The following is a 9,767-nucleotide window of genomic DNA, read 5'->3' as shown; positions in this document are numbered from 1 at the left end:
AGAGACCTGCTCTGCTCTTTTCAAACCTTAGTGATCACCTTTGGAAGAAACTTTCCATGAAGCTTCCTATCTGTTCAACCTTTTGATTGTTCTAGACACATCCACCGAAATGTAGTACTTGACATTTCTCAAAAACCAGGTGTGTGTGTGTGTGTGTGTGTGTGTGTGTGTGTGTGTGTGTTAAATCAAGTGTCACTGAAGTATATGTTCAGTGCAATGAAAATAAAACATTATTGCTTGGCTTAGATAGAAAGCTGGTTTCTGCTTCCTCCATCCCTACTTCTCAGCCCCAGCCTCCCCCCCACCTCCCCTGCAGAAGGAAGACTGCTTCTCGTAGACATCAGGGAGGCAAGAGTACGAAAACTGGTCAGATAGATCTGGGTTCAAATCCCACACCGTCCATGTATCTGGCATTAGAATTCGCACCTGTGTATGAAGCAGGGCCATGTCTGGAAGTATCACAGTGGAATCCTCCTTGTATAACTTGTGTATGCTAAATATCAAGAAACAATACCCACAAAGCACCTACCCTTAATAGGTTGAATTCTAAAAGTGCATTGTTAAGAGCTGGGGATAGCAGGAGAGTGGCAGAGTCTATACCTCCTATGTGCAGGGCCATAAGTTGGAGCTCTAATAACTAGTCTCTCTCTCTCTCTCTCTCTCTCTCTCTTCCTCTTTTCTCTCTCTCTCTCAAACACACACACACACACACACACACATGCATACACACACAGAGGTTGGTGCAGTGGCTTACACTTGTAATCTTAATCACTTAGAAGGCTGAAATCTGGAGGATCAAGGTTCGAGGCCAGCCAATCTCCATCAATAAAGCAAGGAGGGAGAGAGCACACCTCATTGCCATCTCAGCCATGCAGGAAGTAGAAATAGGAGGCTCACCATTCAGGCTGGCCCAGACAGAATTGTGAGAACTTACTTTAAAAAAAAAAAAAAAAAAAGGTGTGGCTCAAGAAGTGGAATGCCTGCTTAGTGGGTGCAAAGTCCTGAGTTCAAATCCTAGTGCCACCAAAAAGATAAAGCACTGAGGGTGGTTATCTGTGCCATGTCCATGGAGGGGCAGAAAGCCTTTGGGTAGGTATGGCCCCACTGTGATGCATGCCCTGGCCTCTCAACTGTAGAGGCTTCCTGGTGGTAGCAGCCTCCATTCTTTTCTTATTTTTGTCAGTTGTGGGCCTTGAACTCAGGGCCCTGAGTTCTTTTGCCCAAGGCTAGCCACAGCTCCAGTTCTGTTTTTGAGTGGTTATTGGAGATAAGATTCTCATGGGACTTTTCTGACTGGGCTGGCTCTGAACTACTATCCTCAGATCTCAGCCTCCTGAGCAGCTAGGATGACAGGTGTGAGCGATGGTCTAGGGCTCCAGAAGGCAAATCTGGGACAGTAGGTAGATGACATTGCAGATAGGATCTAGGTTGGTTTTGGTTTTTGTTATGCCAGTCCTGGGGCTTGAACTCAGGGCTTGGCTCTTTCCCTGAGCTTCTTTTGCTCAAGGCTAGTACTCTACCACTTGAGCAACAGCACCAACTCCGGCTTTTTCTGTGTATGTGGTACTGAAGAATCAAACCGAGGGCTTCATGCATGCTAGGCAAGCACTCTACCACTAAGCCACAGTCCCAGCCCTAGGTTGGGTTTTTGGTTTGCTTGTTTTGTTTTGAGACAGGGTGTTGCTATGGACCCCAAATTGACCTCAAACTCAATCCTGACTCAGTGCCTTGCATGCTGGGATCACAGGGGTGGGCTCCCACAGCTGGCTCAATAGGTCACCTTAGCACCCAAAGAGCACCCATCAATTTTCTATTAAGAAAAGGCTGGGACTCAGGGGTGGCGGTACATGCCTGTAGATCTAGCACTTAGGAGACTGAAGCCGGAGGATCATGAGCTCAGCACAGCAGACTATATAGTGGGACCCTTTCTCAAAAGAGAAAGAAAGAGAAGGGGAGAGGGAAGTGGAGAAAGGAAGGAAAAGGGGAGGGGGAGGAGGAGGAAAGGGAAAGGAGAAGGGAGAAAAGAGGAAAGGAGAGGAGAAGAAAGGGGGGAAAAGGAAAAAAAGAAAGGCAAGGCAAGGCTAGATGCACGGCTCAGGTGGTAGAGCATCAGTCAAGAAGAGAAAGTGTTAGATACCAAGTTTGAATCCTGGTACCAAAGGAAAGGAAAGGAAAGGTCTGGAAAACATTTGCAAAGCCCTTAAAGAAGGGGAGCCCTGGGCTTAGGCCTTGCACAGGTGGGTCTCAGGTGAGGAGACACAGTTCTGGTTTTAGTGCTCGGCCTACACTTTCCTTTTGGTTCCTTTCCTCCCCCAGGATGCCTTGTGGGCATGAGGCTTGTGGTGACCTGTCACTTTCAGAGAGAAGGAACTGTAGGATGAGTGACACTCTTGAGACAGTGAAATAGTTTTAGAAGGTGTGGCCTGGCTTTGAAGAAAGTCTAGACATCCCTGAGGCTTTTGTTACAGATCTAAAAATCACAGGTGCCCCAAGGGCTGCTGGGAAATCCCCACTGTTAGGCAGATGATCTGGTAAACTGCTGACTAATCACAGAGACAAGTCTCAGTCCTGGAAACAGATGTCCAGATAGCTTCGGCTCTCATAGGTGGCTAAGTGGTGGCTCTATCTAGAACCTGTGAAGGTAACCTTAGGCAAAAAAGGAGTGTTTGTGGGTATAATGACACTAGCCTGGTCTTTAGAAGATTATATTGAATAAGGTTGGGCCATACATTCGATGACAAGTGTCTTTATCAAAGAAAGAGATAGGAGATAGGAAACAAAGAAAGTAAGGTAAAGAGAGGCAGATGTTAGAGTGATGTTTCTACAAGCCAAGCATTACTGGCCGCCACCAAAAGTTGGAGAAAGGGCTGGGTGCCAGTGGCTCACGCCTGTAATCCTAGCTACTCAGGAGGCTGAGATCTGAGGATCATGGTTCAAAGCTAGCCCAGGCAGGAAAGTCCATGTGACTCTTTTTTTTTGGCGGGGGGGGGGGGGGGCAGTCCTGGGGCTTGGACTCACGGCCTGAGCACTGTCCCTGGCTTCTTTTTGCTCAAGGCTAGCACTCTGCCACTTGAGCCACAGCGCCACTTCTGGCCGTTTTCTATATATGTGGTGCTGGGGAATCGAACCCAGGGCCTCATGTATACAAGTCAAGCACTCTTGCCACTAGGCCATATCCCCAGCCCCTCCATGTGACTCTTATCTCCAATTAACTACCAGGAAACCGGAAGTGGCTCTGTAGCTCAAGTGGTAGAGCACTAGCCTGGAGCTAAAGAGCTCAGGGACAGCGGCCAGACCCAGAGTTCAAGCCCCAAGACCAAACAAACAAACAAGTTGGAGAAAGTCTGAAACAGATTGTCCCTTAGAGCCTCTAGAAGACACCAACTCTGCCACCACCTTGACTTCAGACTTCACATCTCCAAAGCCACATGGCATGAATTTCTGCTCTTTTAAGCTGCCCTGTTGGTGGTCATTTGTCTCAGCAGCCCTGGGAAACTATCTTTCCAACATCTTGAATTCTCTCCTCTTCCTTGGGCTGGGTCACTGAGGAACGCTAAGGGTTCACTCAAGTTTCTATGGAATTTCTCCTTTCCAGGGCTGCTCTGAAAAAACCCTGCCACACCGCCCACTATTTCTCTTATTCAAATGCTTCTGCTGTCTGCTGATTTCTGCATCAGGTATACCTGTGTCCTGTGCTTAGCTTTGTTTTTGTGTTCCAGTCGGTCACTGGATGACATCTTAACCACAGCACCAAGGAATACAGGGTCATCAGGCAGGGTCCAAGTCCTCTGTTAAAAAAAAAAATTTTTTTTAAGCACATCATCTCTGGGTGCTGGTGGCTCGTGCCTCAGGAGGCTGAGATCTAAGGATTGTAGTTTGAAGCCAACCTGGGCAGAAAAGCCCATAAGACTGTCATCTCCAATTAATCACCAAAAAGCCAGAAGAGGCACTGTGGCTCAAGTGATAGAATATCAGCTTTAAGTGAAAAAGCCAAGCAGGAACACAAGGCTCTGAGTTCAAGCCCCAGTACCAGTACACACACGCACACACACACATAAATAAATAAATAAATAAACACCATCCATCATCGACAGCAGGAGGAGCATTTTCTTTTCTTTTTTTTTTTTTTGGCCAGTCCTGGGCCTTGGACTCAGGGCCTGAGCACTGTCCCTGGCTTCTTTTTGCTCAAGGCTAGCACTCTGCCACTTGAGCCACAGCGCCGCTTCTGGCCGTTTTCTGTATATGTGGTGCTGGGGAATCGAACCTAGGGCCTCGTGTATCCGAGGCAGGCACTTTTGCCACTAGGCTATATCCCCAGCCCCGGGAGGAGCATTTTCAAAACCACAATTATTTCTTCTTTTTGTGCTGAACCTGTGGGTTTGAACCCAGGGTCTGGATACTGTCCCTTGACTTTTTTGCTCAAAGCTGGTGCTCTACTACTTGAGCCACAGCTCTACTTCTAGCTTTTTAGTGGTTATTTGGAGATTAGAACCTCACAGACTTTCTTGCCCAGGCTGGCTTCAAACCTCAATCCTCAGATTTCAGCTTCTTAAATAGCTAGAATTACAGGCGTGAGCCACCAGCACTCAACTGAAAAAAATCCATCTTTAAACGAGAGAAAAAGTGGCACCATGGGTATAGTCCATAGACATCTTTCAGCCACGTTCTGCCAGCCATGAGTTTAATCTGTTTTGACTTGGACACAGCTGTTTTCTTCTTTCCTGGGCATCTCATTCTGAACGGCAGTGGCCAAGTGCCCATTGTCATCGACGGTGAGTTTTCATGTTGAAAGCCCTTTTCATGAAAGGTGGCTCCACATTGGGCACCTCGGTGGATATTGTTCCCGAAACAAAGTTTTGAGTTAACGAGTTTGGGGGTTTTGATCTCGAAAGCACTGGGAAGATAAGCTGGCAGGGCCGGCAGTGGCGTGCCTTTGGAGATAGCAGGAACCAGTTCTGTTTTCCAGGAGCTGAAGATCAGCCCACAAGGGGCCTGAAGGCAGCTAGTGAGGGATATTGAGCCACCCCACCCTACTCCTGCCACCTGCACACAGCCCCCTGCCTCCTTCTGGAGGAAACAGCAGCAGCCCTTTGAGCTCTGGTGGCTCCATTCTGCTTTTCAGACAGAAGCCTCCCTTCTTGTGCAGCCAGCCCCAGATTAGCATGGAAATAGAGACATCATTCTTTAGGGGACCTCTGTTGACATCTCCCTCACGCATCCGTGTTGGGGAATCAGTCCCTGGGCTGTGCTCTGAGGACAGACGATCATTTATCCTGTCTCCTGGCAGGTGGCACCCAAGGAGCTCTTGCTCTGGTCCCTGTTGCTACAGAATATCACACGCTGGCCATAGCAAATTCTCCTAGCCAGGCTTGGATGCCTGAGGAGCCGTTCCAAATCTTCAGAACTAATAAGAACCTTTCAGACCTTTTCTTTTCATTCTTCCCCCCCTTCTTCTTTTTATTTTTTTTTCCTTTTAATATGATTTTCTGTGTAAAAGCACCAAGTCCTGAATGCTGTTGAAAATGAAGGGGTTGTCAAAGCCAGAAAGAAAGGGGGAAAAAACAATCCAGTGCTGTACCCAAAAGCAATAACTGGAGGGTGTGTCTGTCCCCTCCCCCGGCTCGGCAGGTGAGCCCTACCTGTGCCAGCCTTAATTGCCACTCATCGGAGGCCCTGTGTGGTAACAGGAACAGGAGCACCAGGACACTCTTTAAATGACTCAACATTTAAACATTTAGTTTTCCATATACCTCTGCTTTGCTTCTTAATTACTAGCAATGGCACTGTCCTTGAGCTTTCCTGCTGAAGGCTAGTGCTCTACCACTTGAGCCACAGCCCCAACTTCTGCCTTTTGGGTGGTTCATTAGAAATAAGGGTCTCATGGACTTTCCTGCTTTGATCTCCGATCCTCAGATCTCAGCCTCCTGTGGAGCAAGGTGTGAGCTACTAGCACCTGGCTAGGAAACATCTTTTTGTTTTCAGTGGGGTTTTGTTTGTTTGTTTGTTTGTTTTTGCCAGTCCTGAGGCTTGAACTCAGGGCCTGGACACTGTCCCCAAGCTGCATTTGTTCAAGGCTAGTGATCTACCACTTGAGTCACAGCTCCACTTCCAGCTTTTTCTGTTTATGTGGTACTGAGGAGTGGAACCCAGGGCTTCATGCATGCTAGGCAAGCATTCTACCACTAAGCCACATTCCCAGCCCCCTGGAAAACATCTTTTGCCTATGGAATTCATTTCCTTATCCTTCCATGGGGAGGCTGTGGCCTCCTCTGGATTGTGGGGAGGAAGGCTGGGGTGTGTGTGGCCAGAGAGAGGTTGGGAGAGGGTCCACCTCTTCCCAGGAAAGGCAGCCAGGATATTGAATGGAGGTCTTTAGCAAGGGAGAGGAGGGACGCTGTAGGGAAATACAGGAAGCTGCTGCAGCGTGAAGTGTAAATATGATGATTGTTGTCTCTTTCACGGGAGGTAAATAAATCAGCCTGATGTAGATTTGAGAAGGTGGCTGGTGGTGCTATGTACTTACACAGCATCCGAGCCTGGCCTCTTCAGAGTTCTTCAGTCATTGATTCATTATGCTTCCACCTGCCTGGGGAGGGAGGGAGGTGAGGAGAATTATTATCCCCGACTCCGAAGCCAGGGACTGAGAGAGGTTAAGAAGCAGTAAGTTGGGAGAAGGCACAGCCCCAACAGCCCATCTAGAGCTCCCGCCACTAGATCATGCTCCACTTAGAAACAAGTAATTGTCAGGTAACCTATTTTTCCGGGTCTAATTTCAGCAGACGAGGGCTTTGTCTCCTCTGTATCTGAAAAATGTATGAGCTTGTGGAGCAGGAAAGAATGATGTTCGTCATGTGCCATGCTTGTTTGAAGGCTGAAGGGTCCAAGAGGGCAAGAATGTGGCACCCTCCCCTGCTCCCAGCCCCACCTGAAAGGAGTCTCTTAGGTACATAGGGGAACATGGATGGTCAGATATCCGCAGAATCATCTTATGGCCTACCACGCTCGGTTTCAAGAAAATGTGGATCTGCAATTGTTTCATCATAAAGAGCCTTTTGAGCAAATGTCTTGAGAAAGGAAGGGCTCCGCTGAGAGACTTCACCTGTGGCTTCTGCTCACAGCCAGCGCTGACACAGTGGGGCCAGAGTCCCTGTCATCCTGGAGCTGGAGTGCACCCTCGGCTGTGGAATAGAGAAGTCAAGCTGTTTTTCACACCAGGGGAACAGGCAGCTTGTGGGAATGATTGTAACCCTGAATGAAACAGACTGAGGCACCAGTCTGGGCACCAGTGGCTCTATAATCTATCTATAATTCTAGCGATTCAAGAGGCTGAGATCTGAGGATCATGGTTCTAAACCAGCCCAGTCAGGAAAGTCTATCATGGGACTTTTTTTTTTTTTTTTGCCAGTCCTGGGGCTTGAACTCAGGGCCTGAGCACTGTCCCTGGCTTCTTTTTGCTCAAGGCTACCACTCTGCCATTTGAGCCACAGCGCCATTTCCGGCCTTTTCTGTGTATGTGGTGCTGAGGGATCAAACCCAGGTCTTCATGTATAGGAGGCAAGCACTAAGCCATATTCCAAGCCCTCATGAGACTTTTTATCTTTAATGAACCAGTCAAACTGAAGCTGGAAATAGAGGTGTGGCTTCAGTGATAGAATGCTAGCCTTGAGCAGAAAAGCTAAGGGACAGCACCCTAACCCCCTGAGCTCAAGCCCCAGAACTGGCAAAGAAAAAGCCTGAGGCTTCCCCCCCACCCCAATCCCTGCAGTTGTCCTGGGGCACCAGAGAATGGGAGGTGAAACAGGTGAGGTGCTAGCAGAGCTGTATCATGTGGGTTACCAAGGAGCAAGGGAGTGAATAGAGAAACTGCTTTCAGCATCCTCAAAGACCAATTTCCTCCAGCCCTGGCACGTGTGGAGAGCCTCTACCAAATTCCAATTTCCAGGGTGGTTGTGTGGGACCCCACTGAAGGCATGACACACACCCAGCATCTCTGGGCACCCAGGAGAGAGTGGAGGTGCCCCATGCGCCTACCTCCTTACGAGTGGGAAGACAGATCAAAGATCCAGGCATGCTGGCCGGGCACCACATCCTGCCCCTTGTGTGTGGAGGGGAGAGGAAGCTGGATGGGGCCTCTTGGCTGTTTACTTAGCCTGAAGCCATAGGCCCAGACTGATCCCAACTGTACTGATGGGGCCAGTATGGGTACCCAGCTGGCAGGCTGGCGCACTGGCAGCTAACATGCCACCATTATCTCCATCTGACACTTGCTTGCTCCCTGCTCTTTTCTGTCCCTCCCCCTTTGCTCTTTCCCTTCTCCTCCCCCCTCCTTCTCTCTTTTTTCTCACTCAGCCTCTCTGCTGAATTCTGCATTGACATCAGCACTTCCAAAAACAACAACAAAGGAAAGTAGGTCACTGGCAGTGCTGGATCTGAGCTGGCCCTGAGTGTTGGCTGAACCCCAGTGAGGCCATATCATGGAAACCAGAGGGACTCCTCTCCCCGAACACTGTGCCCATTGTCTTGAAAGAAGCTTAGTTACCTGCCTCCCCCCCACCCCACCTACCCTTAGGGTAGATATGTCATGTCAGCTCACGGAGCCAGCATTTCTAGCCAGAGGCAATATCCTCTACATTTTCTCCAGCATGACACTGGAGATCAAGGGGTGCAGGGTGCACACCCCTGGTCCTGGAATGGTGGTATGCCAGATGTTCATTGTCACACATGTGTACATAGGCCCAACTGCTTTCTGTGCCGTATTTCTCAGGGGCTTCGCAGAGAATATTGCCTCTGCTCTCTCTGGTCACGGAACTCCCAGTTCTACTTGAAAGATTACCCAATACGCTAATTGGGACTCCTGCTATGATTAAAAAGAAATTTCAGATTAGAGCCACCATGCCATAGAGCTCAGGAAGAAAACAGCTCTTTAAAAACCCAGCAGGGGCAGACTTCTCTCTCTCTGTGTGTGTGTGTGTGTGTGTGTGTGTGTGTGTGTGTGTGTGTGTGTGTTCTAACTTCGAAAGAACTTGCTGTTGTTTTGGCCATGACCAATCAAGTACCAACAGTCCACTAGGAAGGGCCCAAAGCATAAGGAGAGGAGCATCTGCTAAGAGATAAAACTATAGCCCTTCCCTTTGTTTTTTCATTCAAGGGCTGGAAGAGCACCTTTAGCTTCTCCATCCCCCACCCCCCACCCACCTTGGCAGAAGCTATGTTGAGGTTCAGGTCCATCTGGGTTTTCACCCAGGATAAAGCTTTCCTGAGCAGCCAAGGGTGAGGCACACATTTCAGTCTGACTCCCTGAAGCGATTAGCAGTCCTTGGAGGTGGCTGGGGGAGGGGAGGCTAGAGCTGGGGTCAGTCAGATGCAGGCACTTTGGAACCATTTCCACTTCAGGGCTGAGCCCAGTGCCCAGCAGCGGCCTTGCATCCGCACTTTTAGATCCCATCAGCTTGGGGAGGGAGGCCCCACACTACATGGCTCCCCTGGGCATCTTACCTTTCTAAAACAGCTCCAGAATAAGTCCTTCCATCTTTGTTTCTACCCCACCGGAAGTCTCCACACCCGTTCTCTTGTTAAGATGCAAACATTGCACCCAAACCCTCCTAAAAGGGAGCCATTTGACTTTTATGTAAATAAAGCATCTCCTTAATATCGGCTTCATTAAAAGACCCAAGAAAAGAACATCCGTGTTTGCTGATGGAAGAGTATAATTGTGTTTAAGGGTAATTGGCTAGTTATTGCAGATAATTGTCTGCAAATAATGGAGA

Source organism: Perognathus longimembris, chromosome 17 (genome assembly GCF_023159225.1).
Source record: "Perognathus longimembris pacificus isolate PPM17 chromosome 17, ASM2315922v1, whole genome shotgun sequence".
Classification (NCBI taxonomy): domain Eukaryota; kingdom Metazoa; phylum Chordata; class Mammalia; order Rodentia; family Heteromyidae; genus Perognathus; species Perognathus longimembris.
Note: the sequence above shows the minus strand (reverse complement) of the source record.